Source organism: Benincasa hispida, chromosome 1, assembly GCF_027475165.1.
Source record: "Benincasa hispida cultivar pf3 chromosome 1, pf3_genome.v1.1, whole genome shotgun sequence".
In the NCBI taxonomy this organism is placed as follows: domain Eukaryota; kingdom Viridiplantae; phylum Streptophyta; class Magnoliopsida; order Cucurbitales; family Cucurbitaceae; genus Benincasa; species Benincasa hispida.
Window position 1 is genome coordinate 13,368,851 of NC_143478.1, and position 27,482 is coordinate 13,396,332.

Genomic DNA, 27,482 nt, shown 5'->3' on the forward strand with positions numbered 1-27,482 from the left:
TTGACATTGAATTTAGTCAACAGGTTGGTAATTATGCGGTCGATAAAGTGAGAGTCCTCATCGCTGATTAAGACCCGAGGCATCCCATATCGAGCAAAAATGTTCTTCTTTAGAAACTTTGCCACAATGACCGTGTCATTCTTGGTACATGCGATGACCTCAACCCATTTCGATACATAATCAACCTTCTGATGACCATATTGATGAATATATTGATGACCTTCTGATGGTGGAAATGGGCCCATGAAGTCAATTCCCCAAACATCAAATAATTCAACTTCTAAGATTGATGTCAATGGCATTTCATTTCTTTTAGACATATTCCCTGTCCTTTTACACCTGTCGCATTGCATAACATGGGCATGGGCATCCTTAAACAGTGTTGGCCAAAAGTAGCTGCACTGTAAGACTTTTGCTGCGGTCCTTTGCCCCCCAAAATGTCCTCCATATGGGGACTCATGATAGAGCTCTAAAATGTGCTTGGCTTCATGCTCAGGAACACATCGACGTATTATATGATTAGGTCATTATCGATATAGGAAGGGATCGTCCCAGAAATAAAATTTGGCATCATGTCTTAGCTTCTTCTTCTGCTGGTATGTATAATCATCTGGTAGTTGACCGCAAAATATGAAGTTTACTATGTTCGCATACCAGGGAACATTAATGTCTATTGCCATCAGCAGCTCATCGGGGAATCTTTCCTCAATATCTTTTTGTGTCCCTTGAACCTCGCAGTTTTCCAATTTTGACAAACGATCTGCGACTTGGTTCTCGGTGCCCTTCCGGTCTTTGATTTCTAGGTCGAACTCTTGCAGGAGCAACACCCACCATATCAGCCTCGATTTTGCATCCTTCTTCGTCATTAAATACTTAATCGCAGAATTATCCGTATACACCACCACGTTTGTTCTATTAAGTACTGTCAGAACTTCTCCAGTGCAAACACCACTGTGAGCATTTCCTTTTCTGTGGTCGTATAGTTCTCCTGCACGTCGTTCAGTGTTTTGCTCGCATAATAAATAGGATGCAACACCTTAACCTTGCACTGACTCAAAACTGCGCCCACAGCATATCCGCTGGCATCGCACATCAGGGCGAATGGTTGCGTCCAATCGGGCGCAATCAAAATGGGTGCGGAGATGAGTGCATCTTTCAATGTGTTAAATGCTTTGGTGCAGGCGTCATCAAAATTATACTCGCGGTCAGCTTCAAGAAGTGCACTTAGGGGTCTTGTAATCTGAGACAAGTTGCGAATAAATCTTTTATAAAACCCCGCATGTACCAAAAATCTCCTAAGTGTTTTTACGTTCACAGGTGGGGGTAATTTGGAAATTGCGTCGATTTTTGCCTGGTCAACTTCCAATCTTGCCTTGGAGATTTTGTGACCCAGAACTATTCTTTCTTCCACCATAAAGTAGCATTTTTCCCAGTTCAAAACAAGATTTGTTGCCACGCATCTCTTCAAAACTTTTTCAAGGTTAGACAAACAGGAGTCATAATTACTGTCGAAGACTGAGAAATAATCCATGAATACCTCGACTGACTCCTCCAAGTAATCTGAGAATATTGCCATCATGCATCGTTGAAAAGTGACTGGTGCATTACAGAGTCCAAATGGCATGCGTCGGAATGCAAACGTACCAAATGGGCACGTGAAGGTTGTCTTGTCTTGGTCCTCCGACGCAATTTCTATTTGGTTATACCCTGAATAACCATCAAGAAAGCAGAAAAATTCATTCCCCACAAGTCTGTCTAACATCTGATCAATGAACGGGAGTGGAAAGTGGTCCTTTTTAGTGACCAAATTCAGCTTGCAATAATCCATGCAGATTCTCCACCCCGTAGTTGTCCTTGTGGGAACCAATTCATTCTTGTCATTAGTGATGACTATCATCCCCCCTTTTTTTGGAACACATTGCACTGGGCTCACCCAACTGATATCAGATATCGGTAGATGATACTTGCATCTAGCCACTTATTATTTCCTTCTTTACAACCTCCTTCAGGGCAGAGTTCAAGTGGTGTTGCCTTTCTACTGATCCATTCTTTCCTTCTTCCAGGCGGATCTTGTGCATACAATACGAGGGACTGATTCCTCGAATGTCTGCCAAGGTTCATCGTAATGCTTTTGCATTATCTCTTAGGATCTGTATGAGAGCATCTTCTTTCTCCTTACTCAGTGATGCCGAAATGATAACCGGTAACGAGTCGTTACTTCCTAAGTAAGCATACTTTAGGTGTACTGGCAACGACTTTAACTCTAACACAGGTGGCTCTTCTAAAGATGGCTTAATACGCTGCGATGTCCGTTCAGATAAATTGAGCGATTCAAAATTAGATTCTGTATGAATTGCGGCACAGTCCTCCTTCAACATTGTGCCGACTTCAAAATCTTCCTCCTCCATTTCCTTCAAGGGTTCGTGCCACTGTTCTCCCTGCAGCTCCTCGATATATTGACAGTTCTCTATATCTCCTGGGTACTTCAACGCATTGAGTACGTTGAATTTTACTTCTTGATCATCGACTCGGATGGTCAATTCTCCTTTCTGCACATTGATTAATGCTCACTCTGTGGCGAGAAATGGGCATCCCAGGATGATAGGAATCTCTCTATTGGCCTCATAATCCAATATGACAAAATATGTTGGGAAGATAAACTTGTTTGCACGAGAACATCTTCTATCTTGCCCTCCGAAAGCTTTATTGATCTATCGGCTAGTTGTAATGTGATCGTGGTTGGCCTTGCTTCGCCGATGTCCAGGTTCTTAAAAATTGACAAGGGCATCAAATTTATGCTTGCCCCTAAATCACACATCGCGTTCCCGACCATCTTCTCCCCATGGTGCAGGGAAATTTTAAAGTCCCAGGGTCCTTCATTTTAGTAGGGAGATTGTTTTGAAACAGAGCACTACACTCATATATTAGTGCAACTGTTTCATTTTCTCTAATCTTTCTCTTGTTGGCGAGAATATCCTTGAGAAATTTCACATAACTCGACATCTGCTCTAATGCTTCTATCAAGGGGATATTAATGTGTAGCTGGCAAAGAACGTCCAGAAACCTCTGAAACTACTTGCTATCATCTTTCTTTTTCAGCCTAGATGGGAAAGGTGGAGGATCCCGCCGTGTTTCTTGCTCACTTTGTTGCTTGGTGAGGTCCTGTGCTTGCTGTGTGTCATTGGTTGGAGGTTACGTTAATTGAGAATTCATGTCTTGAGGAGCTTCATCTTTTATAGATGGTCTTACTTCTGAATTGGGGCTGCTTCCGTTATTAAGTAACTGGTCATCATCAATAGTCAAATTTTCTGGTACTTTTGTTACCACATCTGGTACTTCTGGAATAATAGGGGTTGTCGTTCTGCCACTCCGCAATGTCACTACATGACATTGTTCTTTACCTCTTGGCCCCGACACTCCCGAGCTTCCATGCTGCATACCAGGCGTTTTCTTCTTTAATTCCCTCGTAAGCTGATCTATCTGATCTTCTAATTCTTTGAGAGAGTTAGATTGCGATTGTCTCATTGCCTCGCTCTTTTCAATATAATGTTTTAATGATGTCTCCAGAGACGAGGTACTGAAAGAGGTATCATATGCGAACAGTTGGTCACAGGGTGGCGTACCTTGAGAATTACTTGGGCTGCAGTCCGGATTAGTGAAGACCAGAGGGTTGCCTCGATCCTCTTGATAACTAAATCGATAGAAACTATGGCCCTCCTGATTGAAATTCTCATCCAAGCCAAAAATTTGGTGACCCCCCCCAACCAAGGTTGTGGTTGTTGCCCCATGATTTATCATACATAGCATATACGGGTTGTTGATTCCATAGGCAGACATCTACCGGATGTACCTCTCTCCATTGAGTGCAATCCATTGTGAACTCATGAGTCACCGCATTAACCCGCGCTGTTCCTTGGGAGTGAGTTCTCTGCTGATTAGCCACCGTCTGGAGAAGCGAGGTCATTGTGGTCATTTGTTCGACCAATGCGCTCATTGTGTCCATTGGCACATCGGCCCTTTCTACTCTTTCTTGCTCCTGACCTCTTATCTCAAGCATGGTATCAATCCATTCGTCAGAATGTCGCGAGATGCGATCCAATATGTTCTTCGCTTCCGTATATGACTTATTCATTAATCCTCCTTTTGCGGAGGCATTGACAACTGCTTGCGTTGATTGGTCGAGGCCATTGTAAAAGGTTTCCATCAAAATACTGTCAGGAATCCCGATATGTGGACAGTCCCTCACTAACTGCTGGAATTGCACCCAGGCGGTGCTCAAGGTTTCATAACCCTTTTGTTCGAAATTCAAAACCTACCTCCACCTCCTTGCGTTGACAAACGGAGGGAGGAATCTGTTCATGAACCTATCAACCAACTGCTCACATCCATTAATTTCGCCTGGTTCTAATGCTTGAGCTCACCTCTTTGCTTCTTCCCGCAATGTGTACAGGAATAGGTATAGTTTAAGACTTTCTTGAGTTACACCAGGCACAGAGAATGCACTATACATGTCTACAAAATTTGTCAAATGTGCGTGTGGGTCTTCTCCCTGTAATCCATCGAATTATCCCACATTCTGAATCAATTGAAGCATGATAGGTTTTATTTCAAAGCTTGCATTCCCCTCAACTATTGGTCTTGAAATTCCTGGTGAAAAGTTATAGAAATCTGGCGCCGCATATTCCCTCATAGGGATGTTTTGATCAGCAGCAAGAAAAATGGGATCTTGCATTGGCAAATCTCCCCTCTAGTTTCCAACAGGTGCCACATTCTCATCATCCATACTTCTTCACCAATTAATTTAGCCTTGATAAACTCTGCATGAAGAATACACTTGATCTCTGGGTCCGCCTAGAATTACCAGATCACTCTAGCACTCATAAGTCGTTAGACTACTCTGCGCGTTGAATAGTCAGTACAAAGAGATCTGTCCTGCACATAACATAAAATTATTCAACACTAACCGTTAACCATAGTCCTCAGCAACGGCGCCATAAACTTGTAACACATTTGGATGGATGATATGAATTGTTCACAATGATATGATACTATGTCTAATTATGCGTTAATTATGGATGTTCTTGTAGTATGCCATGCGTTGTCACAAGTTTCCTTACAACGGAACCAAGTGTAATTCCACTACAAGTTTCTCGATGTGATCCGAGATCGAACATGGGGACTGGTTTAGGTTATTGCAGTACGTTCATGATACATGCGACCAGGTTTTCAATCTTTAAAAGTGTGTTTGTACAAGTATATAAATTTCAATAAAATAAAGGAAAACAGTAAAGATGCGATAAAAACATAAAAAAACAGTAAACCTAAACTAGATGATACAAGATACAGACTACATGTACAAGATGCTGGGAGTAAGGCTGGCTGTGAAAGTCATGCAAAGACATGGGATGCGGTGACAAGTCTTATGAACAGAATAGAAAGAAAAAGACAAAGAATATAAATAGCGCAAGTTCTTAATTGGATTGAAGGTACAAATATTGTTCCACTCTTCTCTTGGCGTACACCTCTCAGTGATCGGCCGCGCTCCCACATGTCTGTGGTGAAACAGAGACTAACGTAATGAAGGCAAGGTTGCTTCCGTGTTTGGAAGTACTACTCACTTTAGTTAACGCATTCTCCTGACCTTCTCTCGATAGATAAAAATGACACCTTCACTTCTGCTCTCATAGGTGAAGATGCCGTCTAGCATGCTTTATCTAAACGTATTTTATATCTTTAATATAGATTAAGTTCTTAGTGATTCATATTGCTCATCAGAGGATTACGAAGATATCATGGAGAAAGTGATTGGTGGGAGAACGGAAATAGACAAAAAATGGTAAATGGAATTTATCGAAACATTTAATATTTCTACTAAGCGTTTGATACATGGTGTGTGAATGAAGAGATAAAGAAAACATGGATTACACAATGAAGGAAAGAGATAGAACAGATACAAATAGTGCCAATGTCTTGACACAGATTCGATGGAGATCTGCTTGCCAGATAGGATGGATTTGATGGTAGGAAGAGCTTTCCTCTCAGGTTTGCTCTACCGGTAGCAAGGATCTTTGCACAAAGCTTCCGTTAGGGTATTTGGCAGGTTGGATCTGATGGCCTTATCTCGTCTTCTTCCCGGATTTTGTCTCTTAAGCACTTAGCTCAGCCTTCTCTCTACAATTTAGCAGCACTTAGCCCCGTATCAAGTAGCATATTTTTCTCTGAAATCAATGGGGTATTTATAGGTGCAGATCTTTGACTCATCCTTGTGGTCCCCACTTGTGGTTATAGGAATTCCAAAGATTGAGGGGTATTATTTCTTCTGTTATGCAATCAGACCGTCAATTCTGTACAACCGTTAGTTGTACACGTGTCTCAATCCTCCGCTCTTTCATTGTTCAGCTGCACCTTTCGATTATAGGTTCGCATGCGGTGTTTGTTTTTATTACCGCATGCGGTTGAAACACAGCTCTCGGATCTACTGACGCATTGCGTCGTCATTGCGGTAATCGTCTCTTCATTGTTGATTAACGGGCGCAATGTGACAGAGATGCGTTGATTAGTCTCTCGTGAGCCTTAAGCGCAAACAGTGACTTGGTCTCCTGCAAAACAGAGTAAAGTTCGGCTTGTCTTCCATCTTTTTGGTGTTAGTGGGTGCAATCGCAAATATTTATAATTATTGCAATACTAGGCTCATTTTCATACAATAGGTGCATATTTACTAACTTTTGACCACAATATCTAGATAAGGTGGCATAAATAACTTATATTTTTACAAGTTATGACCCATCATGTTGTGCCGACCAAGTTGCGGCAATCCTTCTTGATCAAATGTTTGCAAACGCAATCACCGCAAAGCCCTGTGGTAATGCTGTGCTTGATCAATGATTTCCTATGATCGCAATTTCCACCTTGCATCATCGCATATTCTGCACAAAAATACAAAAATCAACTGTTCCTATGCGACGAACGTATGCGACCACAATATTATGAAATTTATGCTTAATGGACGCAATTTAACATGTTCTATCAACGCAAGCCAGCATTGTTTAAGAACTTAGCACTATGATAACATGCATTTCTGCCCATTATCACACCCCCAAATTTAAATAATGCTTGTCCTCAAGCATAAGCTAAAGATTTCCTTTAGCAAGTCGACCGCAATGTTGTTTTCCTAGATTTCTCAAGGATACTTCATTCAATTTTTATATACCAAAATTTCCTTATGTCTTGTATAATTCTCCTCTCAAAATATTTCTAAGACCTAGGGATCGCAAGCTTAACCTTCAAAAATACTTAACTAACTTCCGGAACATCGGATGATTTATTTCAAAGAATTTTTTTTTCACCAGGGTGTCAAATGGTTTTATCCTTGCATATTTCTTGACATTGTTATTTTTTTTTTCTGACCTTGCGCTAATCCAAGTGCCTTGCCTTCGTTTTGGCTTGCCCCCACGTGTATCATGCGGGCATCCAACTACAAGCAATGTGCTCTTTCTTAAACTAAACTCATACCTTCTTGGTAGCAGTGTTGCGGTCATTTATTTATGTGTTGATCCTGGTGACTTACTTTCATTTTGGCTTGCCCCCACATGTGTCATGCAGACATCCAACTACGGGTAAGTGCCTTTCATAACTTAACTCTTATCAACATGGGTTTCCCATTGCGTTGACAGTGGAGTTGTTATTCCCAAAACATTTTTTTTTCCAAAATAGCAAGGTCGAAAATAAATACCTCACTCCCAAATTTAAAATGCGGCAATATCATCATTGCCAAAATATTGAGATAAGTCATGTGATGTTCGTGGAAAGCTTCGTAAAGAGAGTTTGAAAGAAAGCTAGCAAACCCCTAACTTCTAGAAATATTTTATGAGGTGACTATCTTAAAGTTAAGATGACTCTAGTATATACGAAAGAAATAGAAACATGTTCTTCATCATTGAAATCATACTTGGCAAAGAAACAGCATGCGGCGATTTACTAAATTTATCTATGTCAAATGATTGCGGTAATCAAAGAGGATGCAGTGATAAAACTTTTAAAAACTAACATGCGATGCGATAGCGCAAAATTTGAAATAAAGATAAGGAAGAATACACCCCCAAATTTGCGTTGTTGCCCACATTGTGTATTGACGCATCTATCTTTGCGACGATCTCTCTTCTTTGGGTTGCAGTGACAGAGTAAGATAAGTGGCTTCTCCATGTAACATCTCTGTAATCCAGCGCCTCGATCGTTGCAGAAAAAACAGAGAAAGGGTCAAATTATTTTAAACAAAACAAAAGTCGTTATCGCAATCTCCCCCCCCCCCCCCCCCCAAATTTTTTTTGCTTTGTAGAATGCAAAGAAAAAGATATGCGATAATAGACAAAATTAAGATGCTGAAAGTTCATGAAGTATTAATGTAAGAAAAAGGATATTCAAAAGAGTTACGTCCCTGATGAGGTTGAGTTATATAGTACTCAGGGACTACTTATTCCAAGTTGGGTTGTTCATGTCTATGGTGGCTTTTCCCTCTTTTCTTTGTCCTCTGGGATCTTTACTACCTTAATCCGTAGCTTTTCCCCATGAATATTCATTACAATCTCCCCCTTGCACACATCAATTTGAGCATGTCCAGTCGAAAGGAGTGGTCGTCCCAATATGATGGGCGCATCTTCATCAGTTTTATAATCCAAAATGAGGAAGTCTGCTGGCAAGATGAATTTATCAATTGAAATTGTAGCATTTTTCAACTCTCCTTTAGGGTGTATTCAAGATCTATTAGTGAGCAGGAGAGTTTTCTTTGTGGGCGTGAGTGTGCCGGCATTCAACATGGTATTATGTTTATACTTGCCCCAAGATCACATAGTGCTTGGCCACTATAGACCTCTCCAATGGAACATGGTATCGTAAAGATTCCTAGGTCGCCCCTTTTCGGTGGGATCATAACATTTTGCGTTGCGGTCACTATTGTGATCTTTTCTTCATCATTTTGTTCCTCTTTAAATCTTTTTGGAGCTACTGGTGGTTGGACTTCTTTTGTCTCAAGATCTAGAGCCTTAAGGGTGGACGCAACTTCAGGGTCTATTTTCTCAAGCTTCTCCAGACTATAGGTCAACGGATCTTCAATTGTCACCACATTCAAGTTGGTCGCAATGAGCTTCTCCCCTACTTTCACAGTCATGTTGTCACTTAGCAAGGAGACTGCTAAGCATTGTTCCTTCCCGTTACCCCCAGCATTGCGAGGGAGCTCAGTTGAGCTCGGCAACGCTCCTTACGGTCTATTTTTCAGCTCGCCCGCAATTTGTCCCATTTGAGTTTCGAGATTTCTAATGGATGTAGCTTGATTCTGAAGCACCGATTCGTTTTTCTCAATGTATTGCTTCAACAAGCTCTCTAAGGACGAAGATTGCGGTGTTTATGAGCTACTAGCTTTGCTATGCACTGGACTGTTGTTTTGCGGAAAAAATCCGGGTGGCCCTCCTTTTTGTGCCACAGGTTGAAAGCTTTGTTGTTGATTTTTCCACGCAAAATTTGGGTGGTTTCGCCACCCAAGGTTATATGTATCGGAATAGGGATTATTTCTCATGAAGCATACCGACTGCGAGTTTGTTGGGCATTCTTCCATCAGTGAGCATCTTCGCAAATGACACAACTTGCGATCATTTGAATGATTGTGTTGACCTGCCCTTTCTTTGCTCCCGTGTTATTAATTGCGATGCCTTGTATCAAACTCATCATCGCAGTCATTTGATTTTGCAGGGAGGCGATGGCCCCGTTTTTTGCGTCATTATCTTTAATTCTTAATCTCTTATCGCTTTCCCTCCAATCCTCGTGATTTTTGGAAATGTGATCAAGTATACTCTTTGCCTCCTCATATTTTTTGTCGAGCAGACCACTAGCGGCTGCCGCATTGGCAGCGGTCTGCGAAAAGGGATTCAATCCTTGGTAAAAGATCTTCATCTGAAGACAGTCTGGTAAGCCATTATGCGGACAGTCTCTTACCAGCCGCTTAAACCTCGCCCAGGCATCACTGAGCGATTCGTCATCTTCTTGTTCAAAATTTGTTATTAATTTCCTTCTCCTAGCATTCTCAGTTGATGGAAAATACTTCTTCATAAACTTTTCCACCACCTGTTCCCACGAATTTATCTCCCCCGGTTCGAGAGAATATGCCCATTTCCTCGCTTGATCACACAAAGAAAATGAAAACAGAGTTAGTCGAACTTCCTAGGTAGAGATATTCGGGAACACAAAAATGTTGCAGATCTCTATGAAGCTCCGGAGGTGCGGGTCTTCGCCACGCCTTCCTCCAAACTGTCCAGCAACCTGGATCATCTACAACATTACCGGCTTCATTTCAAACCTCGATCCATCTAACGCTGGCCTCATGATTCCTAGCGAGAAATCATAGAGTTTGGGTGACGTATAGTTCCAAATGGGTCTATTGCGGTCATTTGCTAGAAGGATGGGGTTGGTCATTATATTGTTCACATTAGCGGCCCTTGCTTCCGGTTGTTCTGCCATTCTTGGTATTCTCTCTTGTTGTTGGTAGTCTCTTAATCTCTGTCTGAATGTCCTCTCAATCTTTGGGTCGTAATTCGCTAGAGATTGAGAGTCTGCAAAATTACCGTTAGCACACTATTTTGTCGAAGTCCCCGACAACGGCACCAAAAACTTGATGCTTGATTTTTATGAAGTGATATTATGGAAGATATGCGTTGATGAAATTGCGTTGTGCACTCAAATTTCCTCAGCGGAATCCAAGTGTAAATTCCATTGAGTTTCTTGGTAAGTCCAAGGTCGAACTCAGGGACTTGTGAAAATAGGTTGTGTTGGTAATTTTTAGGGAGACTTTTCGGTAACCAAATAAATAAATGGGGTTTGTTGTTGATTTCGTTAATGAGAAAATAAACAAATATGGCGGATTTAAGAAAAGTCAGTTGTGTGATTGATGCATTAAGTATGCGATGAATGAGTTGAGAAGATCTTTAGCTAGCGTTACTTGGAAATGCATTAGACTATGCGATCATGCTACAACCATGCACAGCAAGTCAGTTTCCAATGCAAATGTGATGCTCCTAAGTCTAGGATGCATGTGTTGAATGCAAAAGTGTCCATAGAGCTTATCCCTAAGTCTCTACTCTTATCCTATGCGATGATGCAAAATGCATAAAAGTAAGGTGACCGCATACAATTATATCCTATCTCTAGAATGCATGCGATGCATTGGTAACAAATAGTGCTTATTCCTAAGCTTCTATCTCTTGATTATACGTTCTAATCTTACTCTCCCGTGCCTAGATTCTAATCTGACCTTCACAAGCCTAGATCCTTTCCTTAGACTACCCTCCCGAGTATCTCTAATGGATGAATGAAGCATACATAATACAAGATCATCGCATAGCATGAAGATTTCCTAGTTGTGCTAGCTAAATGCTTATCAACACATTCAACTAATTTAGCTACTCATGCGTAAATAACAGAAAGTGAACAAATATAGAGAAGTGGATTCCATTTCGATAAATGAGTGGAGTACAAAATATAATGGAAGTTAAAGGTAGAGAGCCTGTAGCAATTCCTTGCTGATCGAGGCTTTTACACTGTAAATCTCTATTCGGTTCCAAAAATGTTCCTGCTTCCACAGGCGTCGACCCTCTCTCTGTCCTTGAAGCTTCTGGTGCTCTCCCAAGCTTATCAGAACGATCTATCAGAACAACCTTCCTCTCTCGCGTCCGCCTTGAGATAAAAGAAAATCTAAGAATAAGGAAAACTATGAACAAACTTCTGAATTGGTGGAATGGTGAATCCCTTTTCTGAAGGATGCCTTTGGTATTTATAGAACATCCAGGGTGAACAAAGACTTCTCTCTCATGATTGTACAGATGGGATGGCTTTAATCCTGATTGATGCGCCAAATATTTGTCACCGAAAAGTTGAATGTACTTGTTATCGTTAGCAGCTGTCAACTTAATTCGGATTCGACTGTCATCATCTTTCTATCCCATCGCGATTAATTAGCCTTTCACCCAGATGCACCCATCATGTTGCGCCAACCAAGTTACGACAATCCTTCTTGAGCAAATGTTTGCGAATGAGATCACCACAAAGCCTTGCAGTAATGCTGCGCTCGACTAATGATTTCCTCCTTGCATCATCGCATTTTCTGCACAAAAATACAAAAATCAACTATTTTTATGCGACGAACGCATGCGACCGCAGTATTATGAAATTGATGCTTAATAGACACAATTTAACATGTTCTATCAACGCAAGCCAGCATTGTTTAAGAACTTAGCACTATGATAACGTGCATTTCTGCCCGTTATCAAGGAACTATGCGGCACCCAATTTATATGACTTCTCGCCCGGAATTGCAAGACCCACAGTGGAGGAGAATGAAAGATTCGAAATAAAGCTGGTCATGCTACAAATGATCCAGAATGTAGGGCAGTTTGGAGGTCTATAAGGAGAAGACCCGCATGCTCACTTGATCAGCTTTGTTGAAATGTGCAATACATTCTCCATTCCTGGCGTTACTCCGGAAGGAATTAGATTATATCTCTTCCCATATACACTTTGGGATGAGGCAAAGAGGTGGGCTCATTCATTAGAGCCGAATGAAATCAATTCATGGGACCAGTTGGTTGAGTGGTTTATGAAGAAATTTTTCCCGCCTGCTGTCAACACATGAAGACGAAGGGATGTGTTAAATTTTGAACAGATGGAAAATGAAACTTTAAGCACCGCATGGGTGCAATTTAGAAGATTGGTGAATAACTGTCCGCATATTGGGATTCCCGATTGTGTTCTGATGGAAACCTTCTATAATGGCCTAGATAGATCGATGCAAGCTGTTGTTGATGCCTCCGCGACAGGAGGATTTATGGATAAAACGTACATTAAAGCCAAGGTCATCTTAGATCGCGTTTCGCAAAATACAGATGACTGGGTAGATGATGGGTATGGGGGAAGAGGCCCAGAACGAAGAAAAGAAAAAAGTGCCATTGTACCTGCTGATACAATGACCACATTGGTAGCACAAATGGCCGCAATTATCTCTCTCCTCTAAACGATGGCGATTAATCAGGGAACCCTCTCCCAGGGTGCAGCGCAAGTCAATGCACTAACACAAGTGGCAGCGACAAACTGTGCACAATGCGGAGGGGGTCATTCAGTAGAAATGTGCCCATCAAACCCACAGACAGTGTACTCGATCAAGAATAACCCGTACAGCAACACATACAACTCGGGTTAGTGGAATCACCCCAACTTCAGTTGGGGTGGGAACAATGACCAGGGAGGCCAAAGGAATCTACAAAACAATTCCAGGAATTGAGGAAATCCTCCGATTTTTCATCAGTGTCTGAATCAGAGTCACCACCAAAATAGGCAATCGCACAACCAACCTTCCTTATCCAACATCTCGACGAATTCATCGTCCTTGGAAGCTCTACTCAAGCAGTATATAGAGAAAAATGATGCGGTTCCAATTTCTTTGGGTTTGCCACAAGCACATGTGCTAGACACCCCAAATTCTTAGATGTTGTAAACTACTTTTAAGACCTCTCCATAATTCAAAAGGCATTTTAGAAACACTCTTTGATGGAACTTGGTTCAAAATGTATGTTGTAGTTTCCACTGCATAACCCTAGAATGAGATAGGTAGAGAAGCATAACTCATCATGGACCGAACCATGTCTAACAGGGTTTTGCTTCTCCTTTATGATACACCATTTTGTTGAGGTGTATCGGGTGTTGAGAGTTGAAATGTGATTCCATGTTCTATCATATAGTTCTGGAATCCTATATCCATGTACTCTCCACCTCGATCTAATCGAAGCGTTTTTATCTTTTTACCCAATAAATTCTCAACGTCAGCCTTATACTCCTTGAATTTTTCAAGTGTATTAGACTTATGTTGCAGCAGGTAAACATATCCATATCTAGAATAATCATCAGTAAAAGTGACGAAGTATTCAAACCCTTCTCTTGCTTTAACACTCATCGAGCCACAAAATTTTGAATGTATAAGCTCCAAAGATTCTTTGGCTCTATAACCTTTTCCAGAAAAAAGGTCGTTTTGTCTTTTTTCCTTCTAGAAAAGATTCATATACAGGTAGAAGTGTTCATGGGTTCGGTTGGGTTGGGTTGAAAAAATTTTTAAACCCAACCCAATTGTTCAGGTTATAATTTTTTTCAACCAAAATAACCCTTATTAAAAAATGAACCCAAACCCAACCCAACCATGAAATATTCGGGTTGGGTTGGTTCGGGTTAATCGGGTCATTTATTTAAAATTTTGTTCTCAAAAGAAGCAAAACGTAAATATGTAAAAATCTAATTTAATTATTTTCATATATTGAATTAAGATTAACTAGTGCAAATTTTCTTTCTAAAGTGCAAAGAAACTACTTTTAAAAGTTGTTGAATAATAAATTATTAAAAAATATTGAAATTAAATAAAATTAAAATCAATATATGTATAAATAATTGTGTTATAAGTAACAAAAAAATATTTTAAAATTAATAATAAATTCGGGTTGGTTTGGGTTGGTTTGGGTTATATTAGGTGAACCCATGAACCAACCCAACCCATAAAATTTTCATTTATTTGAACCCAACCCAACCCAAAAAAGTTGATAATCCAACCTAAACCACACGGGTTGGGTTGGGTTGATCGGTTTTTTTGGGTCATCAAGTTTTTTGAACACTCCTATATATTGGTAAAGAATTTTCTTCTAACTCCTTTAGCATCCATTCTTAACTTACCTCTCAATCCTATTGAGATTAATATGACCTAGTCTTAGATGCCAAAGATGAGCATTTTCCTTTGGAGAAAACTTTATTCTTTTGTTTTGTGTGGTTGTAGTGTTGAACACTTCAACATTATGGAGCATTTTAGATACTAACGGCCTTTGTACATATAAGTTACTTTCATTTGTTACATAATATATATCAACACCATTTTTCGAGACAAACGCTTTATCACGAATAAAAGATATATTATTAAGGTGTTCTAACAAACATGGAACTGAAATCAAGTTCCTCTTAAAATTAGGAACATAGTAAACATTGTCCAACAATATAAATTTTAAATTGAAAATTAACTTTAAGCTCCCAACTACAACTGTCGAGACGACCTTTCCTATTCCAACTCGTAGAGTCATCTCTCAAGCTTCAAGCTTCTTTTAGGAACTAGTTTCCTGTAAAGAAGTATAAATATGGTTAATGGCTCTTGAATCAAGTATACTGGTACTATTATCATTTTCCACTAAACACATTTGTAGAACCAGTAAATTATATTTACCTTCTTTTGCCTTCTTCTTTTCGGCCAAATATTTAGGGCAATTTCTCTTCAAGCCCATTTTGGTTGCAATGGAAGCAGGTTCTTTTGCAGCTTCGACGTTTTTGCCTTCTGAACAGTAGCAACAGTGGTGGTTTAATTCCCCTTTCCACCCTTTTCCTTCTTCCACTTCTTCAAACGAAAGAAAAAGGAGGTATAGACCTAGTCTTAGAGGTCGAACCTTTATGGAACTTCTTGTTGGAGAAGACAACATTTTCCTCCCTACTGGTTCTTTTGACTTTCTTTAAAGACTTAAAAGTCTACAGCTTTTGAGAAAGGTGGTAAGGTTGTAGCCAATTTTTTTCATAACACAATTACTATGGAATTATAGGAAACTATCTGGCAGAGATTCCAGAATAAATCTCACTTGACTAAACTCATTTATGAGACATCCATTCATCTCGGCGACATTGAAATTAACCATCATGTTAAGAACGTGTTCCCTAAAAAATGATCCTTCCATCATCCGTACATTGAAGACGAACTTAAGAGCATCATGCATGGCTTGGGAGGAAGGTTTTCCAAACATGTCAAGTAGTGATTCCATGATCTCGCATGTAGTGATCATGGTCTCATGCTTTTTTATCAGGACTTTAGTTAAGCCTGCCAAAATGTAGAGTTTGGCCCTATCATTTCCCTTGATCCACCTCTCATAAGCATCACGAACATTTCGTGACACATTGGGCCTAGGGACTGGAGGGCATTCCTCCGTCAGAATGAATTTAAGGCCGTCTATGACTAAGACAGTATCTATCGTATTCTTCTAAGTTGTATAATTTTCTCCAAATAACTTTTTAGCTTTAAGAAGATTCAGTGTAGCGCTAGCCATTTTGCTAATATAAAGTAAATTACTTATATTAGAAACTTATGCAAAAATTCATTTTAATCCAATCAATTTAGCAAAAGAAATAATGAACCCCAACATCATTTTATTTGCAATGATACTTCAATGATTTAGAATAAATGCTACCTCAAGGCGAACAATTACTCCTTCACTAAACTAAGACATTATCAATCAAATATTACATCAGAATAACTCTTATTTCTATTTAATTACCATTGATTTAGTCTAGAAATCATTAACTACATCAATGTTTTCTTGTAAGTGTAACCCTTCATTTTCAACCCTATAATCCCGCCCCAACGAGTCTGCCTCAGGGTAGAATGTAATTAGTGCAATTGATTGTGGCGATCTGATCCATTTCTGGAGTTTGTTATGTCCCTTTCCCATGCAAACACTTTCCTAAGGAGGATGTTCCCAAGACGTCACGAGGCCGAGCATGGAAAAAATATTTCAAACCAATAAAGGAGACCGCAATACGTGTTGACACACGTTCTTCTCCCACTTACTATAAATACTTTCTCCATTCACCTCGATATTGACCCATGCAAACACCTTCTTAAGGGAGGGTGCGCCCAGGGCACCACGAGACCGTGAATGGAAAAATAACATATCATATACATATTTTTCCTCCCATTAAGTGTTTTAAAAAAATGGGTTTGTTAACTCAGAAAAATCTGGGTAAATAATTTAACTAAGTCCTTGTTAATTTGCTTAATATGATGTTTATATTGAATATTTTAACAATATGTAATCTTATTTATTAAACTCTTTAATAAATAAAAACAGTTATTGCATGCTTATAAAATATTTGACTAATTCACCTCCCAGGTTGGTTTCGGTTCCCAGGTAGTGATATTTCGTTTCCATCAGCTTAAATACCTCAACCTAGATAGAACGTTCCTTAGACAAAGGTCCCTTATAGGTAATTATTTTATAAATTTAATCTTTTACATAATTCATTTTAATCATATTAAAACAAATTTAAAGATTAACCTATTTCTAATCATATTAAAAATACCTTTACATAAGTCTAGATGAATCAATTTTTAACCATTTAAAATTAATTTGGATCTATGTTTGCATGCAACTCTTGATTATAGATTTTAATCTAGTTCATTGAAGTTATAACCATTATAAAATAATGAAATTATTAAATCCAATAATTTGCATCTAATAATATTGATCAAATATAACAATTCTATTTATCCAAGTAATGTCATGCTCAATGCAAATTTTATTTTCATCCAATAATAATAACACTTATAAGTATCATCCATGAAAATAAACATACATATTCATTTTCATTAAACGATGTAGTAATTATATTATTACTAATGGAAATAATTCACATGCTATCATACTATAAAACAATTAATCACACAACCATATAATGTAACACTTATATTGAAAAAGATGAATGAAACATGTTTATCCTAACATGAGATTTCAAACTATTTGACATACATTATGCATATTATTAATTTAGTCATCCATCACATGCAAAATTAAATTAAAATGCTAAATAGAGTGAATTTGGCACCCTTAAAAAATATTGATTAAATTAATATAATTAATTTATCTTAATCTAATTAATTAAAATAAACTAAAGTACAAAAGACAAGGAAATTCGCTGCCAAAACCTGGAGGAAGACTCAAACCTGCAACTGCTTGGATGGACTGCCACGTGCGAGCCTCGCTTCGTAGCGTCGCAACGCTACGGAAAATCCTCGTGTCCGTCTCGCATCGGAGTGTCACGACGCTGCATCACAGAATACAACAATTTGCTTCAAAATTGCATCGAAATCATCCGTTTTTCATCCCGATCACCAGCAACACTTGCAAAACTTGTGACTCGAACTTATAGACTCGATTACTGAATTAAATGCCCAAAAACAATAGGCCCTTACTGTTGGGCTTGATGCACTAAATCTTGTTTGGTCCTGTAGTTTGTAAACACATGTATGAACAAACACTTTGTGATTTATAATATATGATATTTTATTCACTTCAGTTTATGAAATATGAGATATTTTAGTTGCATTAACCACAAACCAATAAACTAAGATCTCTGGTTATCGTTGTAACTTAAGCATGTATGTGGAGACATACAAATGGATCGTGCTTTAAGTGATAACCTAAAAGGTCTATAGTATATGGATTAAGGAGGGATGCCTTATCCTGGTGACGCTATGAGTGTTGCCTGCTTTGTAGGTGTTACAAATGTTGTAAAGTGCTACAAATGATCTGATCCTGATCATTCGTGTATTAGACATGTGAGTGGGATACTCTATACAACGGAGTTTGTATAAGACCGGACCATGAAATTTTTAGTCTCTTTATATAACGCCGTTCATAATTGAGACTTTCATTTCACTGGGATGACCATAGGTAACATGACCTTAATCCTGAGTGAGTTGTGAACTGAGCCTATGAGGGCCGTCATTTGATTTGCATGGGTGAGAATGGCCAGATCGCCGACTCAACAATCCTACCATTTTAGGGATTCGTCTGATTGGGGAATTGGGAACTCAGCTACACAATATGGAATTCACTCCTTCCCCGAAGCAGGGGTAAGTAGATAAATTGCTCCCTTAAGGGTTGATTTTGGGGCTTGAACAATGTGGCACCACATATTTTCTTGGCCCGAGAAGGGTTTAGTCATAGTGGAACTATGATATATTGTTCATTAGAAGGATCAGTGGTACTTAAGGAGTTAGATGTAACTACAGGGGCAAAATGGTAAATTGGCACAGCTGTACTTACGAGTGATTTGTGAAGGGTGATCGTACTATTGATTGGTTATATCTAATGGATACAAATTTATCTATAGTGCGAAGAGTGTAGTTGTCGGTTTTTAGTGGAGTGTCCGGCAGTTAACTGATGGTGGGTATCATGATTAAAGAGTTTAGTCAATTATTCACATACCGTTGGAGCTTTAAACTACAAGTACATATGATCCCCTTGGTAGCTCAATGGATTCAAGTTAAGAATCAGTTTTTGGGTTAGTTTGAAATGTTCAAATTAACAAAAGGAAATTTGATTATATATGATATAATTCAATTAATTCAATTATATATGATATAATTGATATGATGTATTTGATACATTATTTGAATGGAGAAATTAATATAAATATGATTTATATTAAATGTCATAAAATAGAAAAAGAACTATAGTTTATATGTTGCATATGATGCAATATTAAAACTATAGGTTATAAATATAATATGATAAGTTAGTTATTATATTTATTTATAATTTATTAATTATGAGATAATTGATAATTCTTTTTCTCCAATAACTGACTTAGTGGGTGATTACACAGTTATTAAGGCAAAGTGGATAAAATGAAAAATAGTTTTTCAGATTCATTCCACACGAAAAAAGTTATTAGATAACCTTTGAGAGACTAAACGATTGACTATCGAGTTCACAATACGATAGTGTCTTTTACTATACGATCGAGCATCGAGTCTATGCGATAGACTTCCATTTGCTACACGATCGTTCTGTCCAATACTTGATCATTTACTCCTTCCCTCTATCCAAAATCATACAGAGCCCACAACTCCTGGATTCTCACATCGAGAATACCAAAGTAATCTTGTGGTGGTTTCGAGTTCTATTCAAGGATCGAGTTTTACTTGTTGGTAATCGAGAAAGTTCCAGTTGTTCGTTGCGTTCATGCTAATAATTGCTCTCGTGACTGAGCGAGGGAAGTACGTGAAGAAAGGGTTCTTCAAAGGTATTGTTTTCTTGATCCCTTGTAATTTTGTTAAGAAGCATGCTATAATTTATCTTTAATGCATAATCATTTTTGTATGATTGTAAATGTTTATGTTCTTTCACAATGGAGTTTGGAACGATCCGTTTCTACTCATAGGTCCTCTACTTTTAGAGTTCCTTCAATTGGTATCAGAGACAGGTTGTTTTGATATTCCAAATTCCATTGCTGTATTGAATTTCTTTTACAGTCTTGGTGGGTTTTATGAATTCTGCAATGCGTTTAAGTGTTAAGTGTAGTTTTGGATGTGGTTGATGGATATTTACAGGATAATTACCTCTGTTTAAGCTTTCTTTACATTTCCATAAGTTGATTTGTAAGGGCCCCTACGTTTTTTGACATAATTAACATGTTATCGAGTATGTATTCAAGTTGTTGTTTTGCTTGAGTCGTTCGTGATGAAGCTTCAGACGCATGGAGATGTTGTTCGCTTCGAGGGAGAAGATGAATCATTGGTCGCATCTGTAGCCCAAGCTAAACGATCATTTAGATTTGGCTATGCGATCGTGTAGTATTTGCTAAATGATTACATAGCTAATGCTACACGATCGAGTAAAGAGTTTACTCGATCATGTTGCATTGGCTACTCGATTGCGTAGACGCTTAGGGTAAATGATCGCTTAGTATATGATACTCGACGCATGGCATGTGCGCATGCTAAACGATCGTGTAGGCTAACATGCTCATCGCATAGTTCCTAGCTACACAATCACTCGGTATACAATACTCGACACTTGCTACTCAATCGTTTAGACAATCATACTCATCGCATAGTCGTTGTCTGCATGATCGTGTAGCATGCATTACTCGATGTGTGTTGCATGATCGCATGGACTTTCATGCTCATCGTATAGTCCTTAGCCACGCGATCCACCCTACATGATCGTTTATACTTGATAGGCATTACTCGACGATCTGAAGAAGATGCTACATGATCAAGACCCAGTTCGCCTGTTTGAACCGGTTAACTCGATGCGTTTTGTAATAGTTAGCTTTTCTTTCCGATTTTGAGGCTAATTATCCCGGTCCATCAATTTTTAATGAATGTACATGTGATGTATGTTTAATTATATGCCATAATGTATGTCATACAGTTTTAAAACCCACCATAGGTTATGCATTTATTCATGCATCATCTTTAAATTATAAGTGTTATAATATAGTATTTTGCATGATTAAATTATATTAAATCATGCTCATGCATCATATAATATAAGAGTTATAATATATGCATGCATTAAAGCATATTCATGCATCATCTTTATATTATAAGTGTTATAGTATAAGGGTGTATGTTAGCATGTATGCTTAGTTCATTACTTGTTATATAAAAGTTATATATTAGTAATGAATGAATATTTCATGAAGCATGATACTTAGGTTTATTTATAAAAGTTATAAATACCTTGTGGATGTCTAGCTTAGTGATAACGGGCAGAAATGCATGTTATTACAATGCTAAGTTAGTAAACAATGCAGGGTTGCATTGATAAAATATATAAGATTGCGTCAAAAAAGAATTAAGTTCATAATATTGCGTTCGCATGCATTCATCGCATGAAAATAGTTAACTTTTGTATTTTTGTGTAGAATATGCGTTGACGCAAGGCGTAAAATACGGTCGTAAGAAAGCAACAGTCGAACGCAGCGTTACCGCAAGGCTTTGCGGTGATTTGTGCTCACAAATATCTACTCAAGAAGGATTGCCGCATAGATCCGGTGCAACTTAGTGGGCGCATCTGGGTGAAAAGCATAATAAATCATGATGGGACAGAAGGCTGATGACGGTCGATTCCGAATTAAGTTGACAAGCCGCTAACGAACTATTGTAGCAAGTACACTCAACTTTTTGGTGACAAATATTCGGAGCATCAGACAGAGAATTAATGCCATCCTATCAGTGTAATCATAAGAGAGAAGAAGCCTTTCACTCCGAAGCTCTATAAATACCGAAGGCAACCTTCAGTGAAAGGGCTAGTTGAGTTTGGATAGTTAGATAATTTTCCCTTAGATAGAATAACCTTGTTCATAGTTTTTTTGTCACTTAGAAGGCGGAGCGAGAGAAGGGAAGAGACGCCGAAAGATCGCTCTGGTCAGCTTGAGAGAAAACCCAGAGGTGTGGAAAAGTAGAGAGAGGGTCGACTCTCGCGAGAGCGAGACTATCCTTTGAATAGAGTAGAGAAGAATAGTGTAAAAGCCTTGAGAAGCAAGAGATTGCTACCAGGCTCTTTATTCTCATTTCGCATTGTTATTTTGTATTTCATCTCTATATCTATAAAATGGAACTTGTTTATCTACATCTATTCACTCTCTTAAAAGCACACATGAGTAGCTAAATCTATCGAATGGGTTGAGAAGAACTAAGCTAACATGACCTAGGATCTTCATTGCATGTGATTATCTTGTTTTATGTTGCGCCCAACATACCTTTGGAGCTACTCGAGAGAACAAGATTAGATTTTCATAGGCGAGAGATAGGGACTTAGAGATAAGCTTTGTTTGCCAACATGCATCGCATGCACCCTAGAGATAGGTTATGATATTATGTGGTTGCCTTGTATGAGTGTATGTGTGAATGACCATCTTTTCTGAGTATCTTGACTGGAAGTACTACTCGCTTTAGTTGACACATTCTTCTAACCTTTTCTCGATAGATCAAAATGACGTCTTCATTTCTGCTCTCACAGGTGAAGATACCGTCTAGCATGCTTTAGCTAAATGCAGATATCTCTTTAACACAAATTAAGTACTCATTTAATTCATATTAACTACCATGGGATTAAGAAGACATCATGGAGAAAGTGATTCACGGAGGAACGAAAGTAGATAAAAAATGGAATATGAAAGCAATCAAAACATTTAATATATCTATTAAGCGTTTGATACATGGTGTGTGAATGAAAAGATAAAGAAGGTGAAATACAATGATGAAAAGAGGTAGAACAAATACAAACAAGCACCAATGTCTTGGCACCAATTCGGGTGGAGATCTGCTTGTCGAATTGGATGGATCAGATGGATGGATGATTTTCCCTCTCAGGCTTGCTTAACAAGTAGTAGGGTTCTCGACACAGAGCTTCTCGACGGGTATTCGGCAGAATAGAACTGAGACTCACCTCTCGACCTTGTCTCGTCTTCTTCCCGGATTTCTTCAGTTAAGCACCCAGCTCAGCCTTTTTTCTCAACACTTTAGCAGCAATTAGCCCCGTATCCAGTAGCATATGTTTTCTCTGAAATCTATGGGGTATTTATAGGTGAGGATCTTTGACTCTGGCCTTGTGGTCCCCACTTGTTGTTATGGAAATTCCAAAGATGGAGGGATATTACTCCTTTTGTTATGCAATCAGATCATCAATTCTGCACAACCGTTAGTTGTACACGTGTCTCCATCCTCCGCTTTTGCGTTGCTCAACTACATCTTTCGATCGTGATTTCGCATTCGATGATTATTTTTACTACCGCATGCAGTTGAAAGTCAACTCTGGATCGACTATCGCATTGCACTGTCATTGCATTAATCGTCTCTTCATTGTTGATTGACAGGCGCATTGCGATAGAGATGCGTTGATCAGTTCTTCTTGAGCCTTGAGCACAAACGGTGACTTGGTTTCCTGCAAAACAGAGTAAAATCTTCTTTTCTTCCATCTTAAAGATGTTAGTAGGTATAATTGTGATAATTCATAATTATTGTATTTCGAAGCTAATTTTCATACAATTGATGCATATTTATTCTCTTTTGGCCGCAATATCTAGATAAGCCAGTCTAAATAACTTGTATTTCTACAAGTTATCAGGCGCAATGTGACCGAGATGCATTGTTCAGTTTCTCATTGAGCCTTGATCGCAAGCGGTGACTTGGTTTCCTGCAAAACAGAGTAAAAATATCCTCTTCTACCATCTTGATGATGTTAGTGGGTTTATTTGCGATAATTTATAATTATTGTACTTCTGAGCTATTTTTCATACAATCAATGCATATTTTCTCTCTTTTGGCCGCAATATCTGAATAAGGCAGTATAAATAACTTGTATCTCTACAAGTTATCACCCTACTTTATTCTTTTATACAACAAATCTCTACTCAAAAATTCCTTTATTGTTTTGAAAAGAATGTTTTACCTCTTCATGCAAAAACAACTTGGTGCGTCTGTATGCGGTGGTCTAGTTTGCATCGTTTTATTAAGGATTGTTGATCATGGTTACACCCTTCGTTTTGGCTTGTTCCCACGGGTATCATGTGAACATCCAACTATGGTTGTGTGCCAATCTCAACTTCAACTCTTGATTTTCAGCTAAGTTTAACTTTTCTGGTCAGAGGAGTTGTCTCTTATATTCTTTTATTTTTCTCTCATTTTTTTTTCTTTTCATATTGCGTTGTTCTTGGAAACCCACCTTCGTTTTGGCTTGCTCCCACGGGTGTCATGCAAACATCCAACTACGAGCAAGTTCCTTTCATGACTTAACTCTTATCAGGTTGGGATTTTGATTTTCCCTTGCGCTGACATTGGAGTTTATATGAATTTTTTTTTTTTTTGACAGATGAACGCATTTTCTAATGATAACCGCATCCGCTTGATCGCATCTGCTCAGACCTTCCCCACCCCCAAATTTAGAGATGCACAAGGTCCTCATTGCGTTGTTTTGGACAGAATAGACAAAATACTTAGTCAAAATTTTGAAAAGAAGGTTTGAGCAGAGTCTTGAAGGATAAAAGGTAAAGCAGTGTTATTGCTATGAATTATCTAAGTGTTAGTCAGAAAATACAAAGTGTGGGAAATGTTTCTAAGGGTATGCATATAACTCATCATGGCAGCGCAATGAATAACGCAAAAGAAAAGATAAAGAACATTGCAATGATTGACAAAAGATGATAAATAAGAGGCTAACGCATACAGAAAGAATTGTTACTCAGTTGTATTAAAAATTAACCAAGTATACAAAGAATTACAAATAATGCAATACAAAATTTGAGCATGTACAAAGAATCACGGAATAGCTTCTATACATAGAAATAATGAATGAAATAAAAATAAAAGAATGATCGCAAAAGAATTTGTAGATTTATTGAGGAGGAGGTTCAGGAGGAAGATTTTGTGGAGGAACACGAGAAGCTTCTTCAAACTGTAGATGTTGTTGTAAGTGCGGAGGCACCATGGGGCCATGGAGATAGGCTGTCAAGAAGTTGAAGTACTCATGGTTGCACTCTGCTACTTGTCTTTGGTTCAGGTGGATCGTATAGATATTGCGTTGAATGTTGATCAACACCTGCCTTGTCATCACAACACTGCGTTGCAACTCTGCTTGTTACTCGTTTACCTCCGTTATTCGCTGGCAAAAAAAGACATGTTGATGAGAAAGAAGAGAACGCATATCAACAAGGTCAGCAGCTAGGGTGGCAATGGTGTGCTGCGCTTGTGATGTTTCACCATCAATATTTTGGGGTTGGGCAGAAGTGCCTTCACTCAAATCATGTGGGTCGTTAACATGCGGCGGTGGAGGGGAAAATTGTGGTGAAGATGAAGGGGAAGAGGGAGCTGCTAGATATGTGTTGGGTGAAGCAGGAGCAAGAAGAAGGTTGGTGAAATGTTCAGGGAGTGAGGAAAGAGGTTCTGTAGGAGGGCTTGGAGGGCGAATCACCAAAGGTAAAGGGTCCAAGGGTTCTTGATCTTGCGGTGATGGCTCTTGGACTTTTTCCTTTCCTTTGTCAACCTTGTGTTGTTTCTTGGGCTTTGGTTGCTGCGGCGAATTTAAATCGATGATGGGCCTTTTAGGTGGAAGTTCGGGGCAATGTGGGGAATCTTTGAGAAGCATTCTCAAAATCTTGATGTCGATGAGACCATGTACTTCCGACATTGGTTCTTCTTCAATACCCATACCTAATGAGAGGCATAAGTTTGAGACTGTCCAAGGAAAGAAATATTGGCCTCTTATACGCCCCACAAAACCTCGAATCTACCTTACGATCAACTGGCCCACATCTATTGGAATGCCGCATGCGATGCAATATTCAGCCATGACTCTATCCCTCGAAACTGTTTTGTCATGAGAAGCCGGGATGAGGTTTCACCAAATATACCCAAAGCCACGCTTCTGGAAGCAGTTTATTGGATGCAAGGGTTCTAATGCCTTTCATGGATACCGACCACTGAGTGCCCGGTTGCGTTAATATCTTCAGCGCATCTTCCATTTGTTGTTCTGTGGGATCATCAATGATTTTATTACCCGGTGCATCCGGGATGTCCTTCATTTGATATAACTCATTGATGTCCTTTCCGCTGAAAGGCACTACCTCTCCTTTCATGGTCACTGCATCTTTGGTGCCATGAAGTCGTCCATTATAGAAAGCTCGCACTACCGTTGGAATTACAATGGATGGGCACTGGCAGAATGTTTCCCATCCATGTTCCAGTACAACACTTTTGATTAAGTCCGGTAGTGGCATTGGCGCAGGGAAGAACCCCATTTCCATCATCATATCGTCATTCTCTTTCTTCTTTGATGGGCGTCCTTTGGCCAATGCAGGCTCACTACTTTCCGCTATCGCTTTGCACTTTTCTTTTGTCAGCGCAAGGCGGGATCTTTTTTTTTGTTTTCTTTCCCTTTCCTTGCGTTGTTCTTCCTTCTCCCACTCCGCAATTTCTTTGCTCTTCTTTTCTCTTATGCCCTGAACATTTGCTCTGCGTTTCTTCTCCTTCTTTTCCTTCTTCTTCTTTTCTTCCTCCTCTTCTTCTCTCATTTCTCTTTTGAATTGTTCAGAGACCAGCAAAATGTGCTATTCTTCCTCGAGCCTTATTCTTTCCTCTTCTACCAAGATTGCGTTGTTGTGGCGTACTTCTTCATCATGTAATTTTCTTCTTAAATCGCCTTCTGCGATGATTTGTTGTGTCCGCAACATCTTCTCTTGTTTTTGTTCCTCTTCTCTTCTTCTCTTCTCCTTCTCTTCTAATGCACTTTGTAAATATTGTGGGTCGACTGTTGACCCTTGCGGCACATTCTCCTTACGACGTCGCATAAGGGGGTGATGTCTAAATCTTCTCCATCATCAGTCACAACCATTCTTATTTATGTTGTTTCTTCTTCAGGTTGCGCTGATTCTCTATGTTGCACTGACACCCCCTCATCCACCCTTGCGGTGGTTGATTCTCCGTCGACTTCTAGGCTCTCAGCCCTTTTTCTCTTTTCTTCCTTCTTCTTCAGGCGCTTCTCCTCCTACCTGCGTTCCCTCCTCTCACTCGTTTTTCTTTCTTTCTTCTCCTTCCTTGGCTAGGCTTCTTCATCACCTTCTGCCCTCTTCTCCTTGATCTTCTTCTTCTTCTTCTCCTCAACCATTTCAGGCTGCTTCTCCGCCACCGCTTCCTTCAAAGCAACCCTGATGAGTCCCTCATTGGATTCTGTTTGAACAGTTTCCTTAGGATCCAAAACGGACAGGGCGCTCCTTCTCGAAGCTTCCTCCATCTCTTCCTTCAAAGGTAGTGGCTGATTAACAACCCCAGCTTTGAGTAGCCCTCCTTCCTTCTCCATATTACTCAA

At 39.1% G+C, this 27,482-nt stretch overlaps 1 non-coding gene across 1 annotated transcript; it reads left to right on the forward strand.

Moving 5' to 3' along the window:
- The first annotated feature begins 9,958 nt into the window (after positions 1–9,958).
- Positions 9,959–10,065, forward strand: LOC120070388 (small nucleolar RNA R71). The gene has a single exon (XR_005479883.1). It is a non-coding gene; the product is annotated as a small nucleolar RNA R71 (small nucleolar RNA).
- The last annotated feature ends 17,417 nt before the right edge of the window (positions 10,066–27,482 follow it).